Below are 9550 nucleotides of genomic sequence, written 5' to 3' on the forward strand. Positions count from 1 at the left end.
ATGAAAACCAAATGTCTGATAGTGACTGCCTATGGTGGAGACAATAGGGCAAGAATCTCGGGGAGGCTTCCTGCCAATTGCCAACAAGGAACTAACTAATTCACTCCAACAGCTTCCTCCTCATATGTGTAAGCTGGTTCACTTATCATACTGTCAGTTCATATTACTCCATGGTATCTGCCTCCACCCTCAACTTTAAGTCTCAGCTTTGCTGGCACAAGGAACCTACTGAATGTAATCTATCAAACTGAGGTGTGTGTGTGGGTGTGTCTGTGTGTGATGGGAGTCTTGCTCTGTCACCTAGACTGGAGTGCAGTGGCGCAATCTCGGCTCACTACAACCTCTGCCTCCTGGGTAAAAGCGATTCTCTTTCCTCAGCCCCCTGAGTAGTGGAACTACAGGCGCTGGCCACGATGCAGGGTACATTTTGTATTTTTTTTTATAAGTAGAGATGGTGTTTCACCATGTTGGTCAGGCTGGTCTCAAACTCCTGACCTCAGATGATCTGCCCACCTTGGTCTCCCAAGGTGTTGGGATTACAGGCGTGAGCCACCACTCCTGGCCAATATGTCAAATTGTTGCAGGAATTTTCCTCAGTTCAGCTAAAGACAGGGTCCTTGCACGTCCCACCGTCAAAAAAAAATTTAGGCTCAGACTGTTTGAAGGGTGAGTAAATCAGGGTTTTATGGGGTGAAAAGAAAGAAAAGGGGGAAACAGGAACTCTCCACAAGGCCAAAGTCCCTTGCTAAAGCGCTTCCCCTCTCCCCTGCCACACCTTCCCTACCACCCCCCACATCCCCTACCCGTTTGAATCCCAGGTTCCACACAAGAAGAGGAGGGGCCAGGCTCCTCCTCGCTGCAAATGGCGAACTTCCCAAGGCTTCACACCAGTGGGCAGGCTGGTTGGTGGTTTTCGAGGGACCCCCCTCCCACCTGGCTGTCTCAAAATCACCTGAATGCCCTGCTGCAAATTTTCAGAAGAAAGGCCTAGCTCCTTAGGCTGTCACTCCAGGCCTGACTTCTGCCCCACTATTTTCTGTTCTCACAGGTATCATGGAAACCTTGAACATTCTCAACTCAGTCTCACCTCCAAGTACTCACACACTCCTGTTCCCCTGACTAGCACACCCTTCCTAGCAGGTTAACCCAGTTGTTGTCAATAATGAGAACTTACCCTTTCGTGTGGGGTCTGGATCCTGGGCCAGAAATGAGTCCATACAAGGACTCTGATACAAAGAAAAGAGAGAAAGAGTAAAGTCTTAGGACACCTCCGCCTGCCACAAAGAGGGCAGAGACCAAGAAAATCTGAGAGGGTGAGACCCCTGGTTCACCTCCATTCACCTGCACTGAGTTGATCAGTACCAACCTGGCCACCACATGGTACCCAACATGAAGAGCCAGTCGTGAAAGGCAGGCATCAAGGAGAGTCCCAGAGACTCAGCCTAGCCCTACCTTGTGTGGGGTCACTTCAGGGTGCTTGTTGCCTTCTGAGCATCATTACAAAGTAGTGCAAAATACTTACAGGGCTCAGGCCACCGCTTGGGGGGCTATGGCAACGCAGCGCGGGTGCGGAACCATGCAGGCCTGGAGCACGCATGTTCCTGACCGGTGCACAGCAAACCCAAGGCACCAGGCCACCTGAGCCAGTCTGGGATGCCGAATCTCAGGGAGACAGAGGCAGAGCTGGGGCTCTCGATCCTTCTCTAGCGTCCCAGAGAAGGGACCTTGGGGTAGCTCTCTGGACCACGTGGGCAGAGTGGAAAACACAACCACAGAAATTTCTTTCCGCCGGGAAACCGGAAGCCCCACCCTAACACCACAGGAAACGACCCTCTCCTGAGCTATCATTGGCTCAGCCCTCGGTGCGAAAGCGCAAGGAATGGAATTCTGGGTAATGTCGTTTGTGCCCCATAAGTGCCCGCGCACTTGTGCCTGTTGGGTTCTCCGTGGGTAAACTTAAGCGGCGCCGCTAGGACATATGGAGAAATAACGTTCCAGGGTTCCAGCCACAGGAATCGAACTTCACGTCCCTCAAAGAAGAGTACTCACATTTCTGTCGGTATTGGAGGCACAGAAGACTCTCTTTTCCTGTGTGGCCCTGGGCACACTCCTTCACCTCTCCGGGAACTGGGGACCAAGACTTAAAATGAAAAATAAATTCAGTCTTTTGCTCCAGGAGCTGCCGGGCAGTAACATTAATAAACGGACCTTTATTCAGTGGTTACAAAGTTGTGGTCCCTAGACCAGTAGCATCTTCATAACCTGCCAACGTGATGGAGACTTAGGCTCTGTCGCCCGACACAGGCCTACTGAATCAGGAACTCTAGGGATGGGACGCAGCATCCATGAGTCTACCATGACTAGAATGGGAAATACTACTTTGCTCCTCATAGGAATTTGCGTAAAAAGTATTTATTACATTGTATTCAGTTTTGAAAAGAACTGTTATTATTGTCATTAGCATTAACATCAAAATGCTTTCACATATACTCTGTGAGAGGCTAAACCTCAGCAGGATCCTTGGCACTTATCAAAACATAAAATATAATGACACCCTAACTCAGCAGCTAGCCTCATAGGTATGATTAAAGGTTTTACATGAATGCACATATTTGGCTTATTTCTTAAACAGTTCAGAAAAAGTGTTCCTAAAACTATAGGTAGGCATGCTGCTCAAAAGACACGTTATTACAGGCCACAAGATTCAAATTTTAGGACTATAGTCCCAGTTACTCAGGAGGCTGAGACAGGAGAATAGCTTCAGTCTAGGAGTTCCAAGCTGCTATAAGCTATGATTCTACCACTGTACTCTAGCCTGAGTGACAGAGCGAGACCCTGTCTCTAAAACGAAAATTTTAAGAAGATTCAGATTTTGGACATAGCAGGACGAATTGCCCTCAGGCTTAAGTGGAGAGTAGAATTCATCCAGTTTCAAGTTTGTGACTTTAGAAACACTTCCTCATTCATCTTTAATTCACAGTATCCAAAACTTGCTCTTGCTCTCCCTTCTGACCCTCAAGGCCGGTGGACTCAATCACAAACCTGATCATGAGAATGTCCTGCCTGAAACTAAGAGACATAAGGTCATGTCCTGTCCTCATCAAAACACCATCACCACTGGGCACAGTAGCTCACGCCTGTAATCCCAGCACTTTGAGAGGCTGAGGTGGGTAGATCACCTGAGGTCAGGAGTTCAAGGCCAGCCTGGCCAACATGGTGAAACCCCGTGTCTACTAAAAATACAAAAATTAGCAGGACGTGGTGGCGGGCACCTGTAATACCAGATATTTGGGAGGCTGAGGCAGGAGAATAGCTTGAACACAGAAGGTGGAGGTTGCAGTGAGCTGAGATTATGCCATTGCATTCCAGCTTGGGCAACAAGAGCAAAAGTCTTTCAAAAAGGGGGGGGGGCAGGGAGGGAGAAAGGAAGGAAAGAAAGTGAGAAAGACAGAAAAACAGAAGGAAAGAAAGCCACTATCACCATCATCCCATCACCTGAACCTGTAGCTCCCAAGGGACCGCTAAATTTTGGGAAGGCATGAAAACTGGAACCACTGAGGACGTCTCTAGAATAGTGCACAAATGAAAACACAATTAAGACACAATTTCACAATCACTTCTGCCCTTATTCCATTGTCCATAACTCATTCACATGGCCCCAAATTAACTGTAGGGAAAGCTGGAACATGCTTTCCTCGAAGGTGTTCAGAAACAAACAAAGGAAAATGTGATTAGTTAGCATCTAGCTAGTTCATGGCACAATCCATCCATTTGTTCACCAGATATAGATCTTATTTCTACTATGCATTCTATCCTGTCACTCCTTTATTATTCCAACAACTCAATACCATCAAATCACTGAGCCCATAGCACTGTTACAATCTCTAGGGTTCAATCCCCATTCTCCACAAAAAGGGAAAAAAGGCAAAAAAAAAAAAAAAAAAAAAAAAAAAGAAGAAGAATATTTAAACTTAGAGACAATTCAAGACTACACCTTAGATACTCCTCTAGACCTGTCAAACACACACACACACACACACACACACACACACACACACACACGGAATGAAATATACAGAAACAATACAAAATTTGAACTTCTTTTACAGTAAGTGAAAACATAGGGAGTGGGGGTATAGATTTAGGGAAGACAACCATACATCGGGCATATAATTTTATATACTGTAAATATTAATTTTGCAAAGAGAATGTTATACAGAGCCAGGTGGGAGCTAGCATGGAACTCATGGGGAGACACGGGCTGCCACAATTTAGGAAGATTAACAGAAAACTTCATCTGACATTCCATTAATCAGCGAGAATAAATCTTTCCCCAAAAATGGCAATGACAAGGCCAGAAAATACTGGGCATCTGAGAAACTGGATCTTCCAGAGATTTTAGTTCACTGAGGATGGGAAGAGGTCTGTGGGGTGTGAAGATGGGGATCAAGGTTTTTCCCAGAACTTCCAAACAGCCTGGGTCAGCTCAGAAAATGCTGGACTAATGTTCAATCTAGGTTTAGAGCTTTGCATGGTGAGTCCCACAGAATGGAATAAAAAAGAGAAAGAAGACATTTCAGAAAAGGAGTATGAAGTAATAATCTACAGAAGTGCGAGAGGAAATAATGTGAAAATTGGGTGTTCATTAATAGCATGTGAAAACAGAACTTCTTACTTTTGATATTCTATGGCAGTAAACTGTGAGATGATTACTGGATTACAGGGAGTTTATATGAAATATGAACTCAGGATGCACAGGAATGAAAGTGATGCAGTGAGACAGAAGAGGGGGTGCAATAAAACTTTGTTAGTGGTCAGACATGGTGCCAGCGGTCATTTGATAAGACTTGTGGGAAGATGGGTTGTACAGAACAAGACATCAACAGTGTTAGCTACAGACCCTAATCCATTTGTGCCTACATTGTGATTCAGTCTTCAAGGTAATGACCAGCCAGTGTTGGTATATCAAGAAGTCAAAACACTCTGTTATAATGGTTTCAGCAAAGGCTCTGTTGGCAGGGAAGTCAATGCCACATCCAGACAAATCATCTGTGTCATTAAGTAAGAATCTATATACTGTCTGGGAGGAAAAATGTCTTAAGCAAACATGTCACCGAGGGGCAGGTTGTTCTCCTGTAGGGATTATAGCATATACCATCTTAGTGTTGGTCTTCATAAATAGTAGGTAAAGAAAGGAGCTATTTTAATTGTGGTGAGCAGGATGCCATGTTGTTGGGCCTATTTAAAACCTCCATTCCTAACACCTTGGTGACTATGTTTATATCCCTAGAGTACAAGGATTGGGAAGGCTGAGGAGTGAGCCTGGTTAACTTTAACTGCTAGGTTCTCCTCCCCCCTATTCTGCAGTGGGTTTCTTTTTATAGGCACTGATGTGGGACATAAGTGTCCACTCACTTTGCCCACTCCAATAATTTCGTGCCCTTGTACTGTATGTACTTGTCACTGATCTGCCATTCTTCTGAACAATGAGACAAGCCATTTCCCAGAAAAGTACACATATATCTTTACTTCAGGTCACTTCTTCGAACACAAAGGTAATGCCCACTTGTACTGGTCCAACTTCAGGCCATGGAGAGGATTTCTCTACATCCCTGGCCACATCAGAACCACTCAAGGCAGCATGTGATGTATCAATTATTTGTAGCTTAATCCAAATATTAAGATAATCCATTTATAAATAAAGTTGGGGTTTTTCCTATTTTTCAGCCAACCAAAAGTATAAGTCTGATTCCATTTTTTTTTTTAGAAGACAGAGTCTCACTCTGTTGCCCAGGGTGGGGTGCAGTGGCACGATCTCAGCTCACTGCAACCTCTGTCTCCAGGGTTCAAGTTATTCTCGTACCTCAGCCTCCTGAGTGGCTGAGATTACAGGCATGCACCACCATGACCAGCTAATATATATATATTTTTTGAGACGGAGTTTCGCTCTCGTTACCCAGGCTGGAGTGCAATGGCGCGATCTCGGCTCACCGCAGCCTCCGTCTCCTGGGTTCAGGCAATTCTCCTGCCTCAGCCTCCTGAGTAGCTGGGATTACAGGCACGTGCCACCATGCCCAGCTGATTTTTTTTTTTTTTTGTATTTTTAGTAGAGACGGGGTTTCACCATGTTGACCAGGATGGTCTCGATCTCTTGACCTCGTGATCCACCTGCCTCGGCCTCCCAAAGTGCTGGGATTACAGGCGTGAGCCACCACGCCCGGCCCCGACCAGCTAATATTTTTAGTAGAGACAGGGTTGTGCTATATTGGCCAAGCTGGTCTTGAACTCCTGGCATGAAGCAGTCCTCCCTCCTCAGCCTCCCAAAGTGCTGGGATTACAGGTGTGAGCCACTGTGCCTGACCTCTGACTCCATTTTTGATAAGTGACATTTGATTATTGCCAGTTTAAAAGTCCCACCTCCCCTTTGGCCCACTTTTAAGCAACCTGATTTAAAAAGCCTACATGCTCCTTTCCTTTGCACAGCAGGAGAGCCAAACTCCCAGCCCCACCCAGTAGCAAGGCAGAAGGAGGCAGTCCAAGGCCATCCTAGTTGGCATTATACTTTCACTTCCAGGATAGTGTCATCCCAAGGCACGTAGTGGGAGCTGTTAGCACTCCACTCCCTGAAGCCCTCTCCAAAGACAGATCAAGAGCAAAGAAAACTTAAAAGAGATCTTCAAGGACATTTGGAACAATTAAAATAAAAGACCTGGCCGGGCGCGGTGGCTCAAGCCTGTAATCCCAGCACTTTGGGAGGCCGAGGCGGGTGGATCACGAGGTCAAGAGATCGAGACCATCCTGGTCAACATGGTGAAACCCCGTCTCTACTAAAAATACAAAAAATTAGCTGGGCACGGTGGCATGTGCCTGTAATCCCAGCTACTCAGGAGGCTGAGGCAGGAGAATTGCCTGAACCCAGGAGGCGGAGGTTGCAGTGAGCCGAGATCACACCATTGCACTCCAGCCTGGGTAACAAGAGCGAAACTCCGTCTCAAAAATAAATAAATAAATAAATAAAAGACCTAACTCAGTTTTTCTGAGTTACAAAAAGAAGGAAGAGAGTGGGAATAAACATATTTGAAGAAATAAAGGCCAAACATTTCCCAAATTTGGTAGAAGGCATATACCTACAGACTTGGAAACCTGAACAAACACGAAACAAGATAAGCACCAAAAAATTCCACACCAGGACACATCATAATCACATTTCTGAAAACTAAAGACAAACTTTTTTTTTTTTTTTTTTTGAGACAGAGTTTCACTCTTGTTACCCAGGCTGGAGTGCAATGGGGCGATCTCGGCTCACCGCAACCTCAGCCTCCTAGGTTCAGGCAATTCTCCTGCCTCAGCCTCCTGAGTAGCTGGGATTACAGGCACGCGCCACCATGCCCAGCTAATTTTTTGTGTTTTTTTAGTAGAGACGGGGTTTCACCATGTTGACCAGGATGGTCTCGATTTCTTGACCTTGTGATCCACCTGCCTCGGCCTCCAAAGTGCTGGGATTACAGGCGTGAGCCACCGCGCCCAGCAAGACAAACATTTTAAAAGCAGCTAGAGAGAAATGACACATTTGTCAGGAGAATAACAGTTCAAATGGAAGCAGATTTCTCATTTAAAACGAGAGGCCACAAGGAAGTGCTGCAAGACTTGTCAACCATGAATCATACGCCACACAATTTCCTTCAAGAATTAAGAAACAGAGATATTCTCAAATAAAAGAAAAGAAAGAATATCTGTCACAGGTAGACTTATTCTAAAAGGATGGGCTACAGGACGTTCTCCACACAAAAAGAAAATGGTAGAAGGAAGCTTCAAGATGGAAGAACAATAGAAAGGGTAAGAAATAGAGGCAAAGAGACTATCCTTGTCCTTTTAACAAAGTTTGATATTATGACATAGGACTAGAAATTTTAAATAGGTTTGACAACTGAAGCAGAAATTAAAACGTCATTGAATATGGTGCTCAATATATGGAGAGTAAAGGCTCAAGATAATTGTATTAAAAGAATAATGAGTATAAAGGGACCTAATAAAAGATTTCTATAAATCACTCAAATTGCTATAATGTTGACAACTAGCAGATTGTGATTAAGTTACATGTATACATTTTAATACATAAAGTAACCACTAAAATAATTATACCAATAAATATAGTTAAAAAGAAAACCCACGATATTAAAGATGAGCTTACTGTTAAAATTTAAAAATTTTAAAAAACACTACAGATGAATCAAAACTGAATTCTTAAAATTGCACAGGTATCAAAAAAAGGGCAGGGGAATAAAATACACCAAAACCCAAACCAAACCAAAATAGAAACAAAAAAAAAAAAAAAAAAAGGAAGAAGAGGCCAGGCATGGTGGCTCACGCCTGTAATCCCAGCACTTTGGGAAGCCAAGGTGGGCAGATCATTTGAGCTAAGGAGGTCGAGACTTTAGTAGAGACATAGTGAAACCCCATTTCTACTAAAAATACAAAAAAAAAAAATTAGCTGGTCGTGGTGGCACATGCCTGTAATCTCAGCTATCTGGGAGGCTGAGACAGGAGAATCATTTGAACCCAGGAAGCAGAGGTTACAGTGAGCCAAGATCATGCCATTGCACTGCAGCCTGGGCAACAGAGCAACACTCCATCTCAAGAAAAAAAAAAAAAAAGGAAAAAAAATGATAGATTTGGCACAACATATCAGTAGCCACTTTAAAGATAAATGGTTTAATATACCAATTAAAAGAGATTTTCTTTTTTCTTTCTTTTCTTTTTTTAGCTCTTTGCAGCAGAAAAAGAGATTTTCAAAGTGAAAAAGAAAAAGAGTGGGACCCAACTATATGTTGTCTACATAAAATTTACTTCAAATATAATGATGTAGGTAGGTTGGAAATAAAATAAATGAACAAAGATAAATCATAAAAACATTAACTTTTTAAAATGCAGCAGTAGCTATATTAACATAAGAAAGGTATACTTCAAAGCTAAGAAAATGAACAGGGAAAAAGAGGAAAGTTTCATAATGATATAAGGGTCAATACACCAAGAAGATATAGTAATCATAAATGCATATGCACCAAACAAGAGAACATTCAAATACATGAAGCAAAAAGTGATAGAACTCAAAGGAGAAATAAAAAATTCTGCAATTATAGTTGGGGATTTTAACATCCTTCTTTTAGCAAAATACTAGACACAAAATGAGGAAAATATAGAAAGTCTGAATAACATCATTAATCAACAGGATCCATAAACACAGAATATTTTACCAAACAATACCAGAATACACATCCTTTTCACAAGCACTGACAGAATACTCAACAAGCATATTGTTTATGAGCTTTTTGTTTATGGGCCATAAAACAAACTTCAACAAATATAAATGTTTTGAAATTAAACAGAGCTTGTGCCCAGGCCAAATGTGAAACTACAAATAACAGAATGATAACAGGAATATTTTAAACAGTTGGAAGTGAAAGTGCATACTCTTAAATAACCCATGTGCCACAGATAAATTCTTTTTTTTTTTTTTTTTTTTTTAGACGGGGTTTCACTTTTTTTACCC

At 43.1% G+C, this 9550-nt stretch overlaps 1 long non-coding RNA gene across 2 annotated transcripts in view; it reads right to left on the reverse strand.

Annotated features, from left to right (window-relative positions):
- Positions 1-808: 808 nt before the first annotated feature.
- The window catches only part of LOC116540051, a 15659-nt gene continuing 6917 nt past the window's right edge, over positions 809-9550 (reverse strand). For both annotated transcript variants that reach the window (XR_004264280.1, XR_004264279.1), the window contains exons 2-3: positions 2050-2140; positions 809-1226 (exon numbers count right to left, since the gene is read on the reverse strand). This is a non-coding gene — a long non-coding RNA (uncharacterized LOC116540051). The remainder of the gene's footprint in view (positions 1227-2049; positions 2141-9550) is intronic.

Source organism: Sapajus apella, unplaced genomic scaffold, assembly GCF_009761245.1.
Source record: "Sapajus apella isolate SASKATOON/1434 unplaced genomic scaffold, GSC_monkey_1.0 scaffold135, whole genome shotgun sequence".
Taxonomy (NCBI): Eukaryota; Metazoa; Chordata; class Mammalia; order Primates; family Cebidae; genus Sapajus; species Sapajus apella.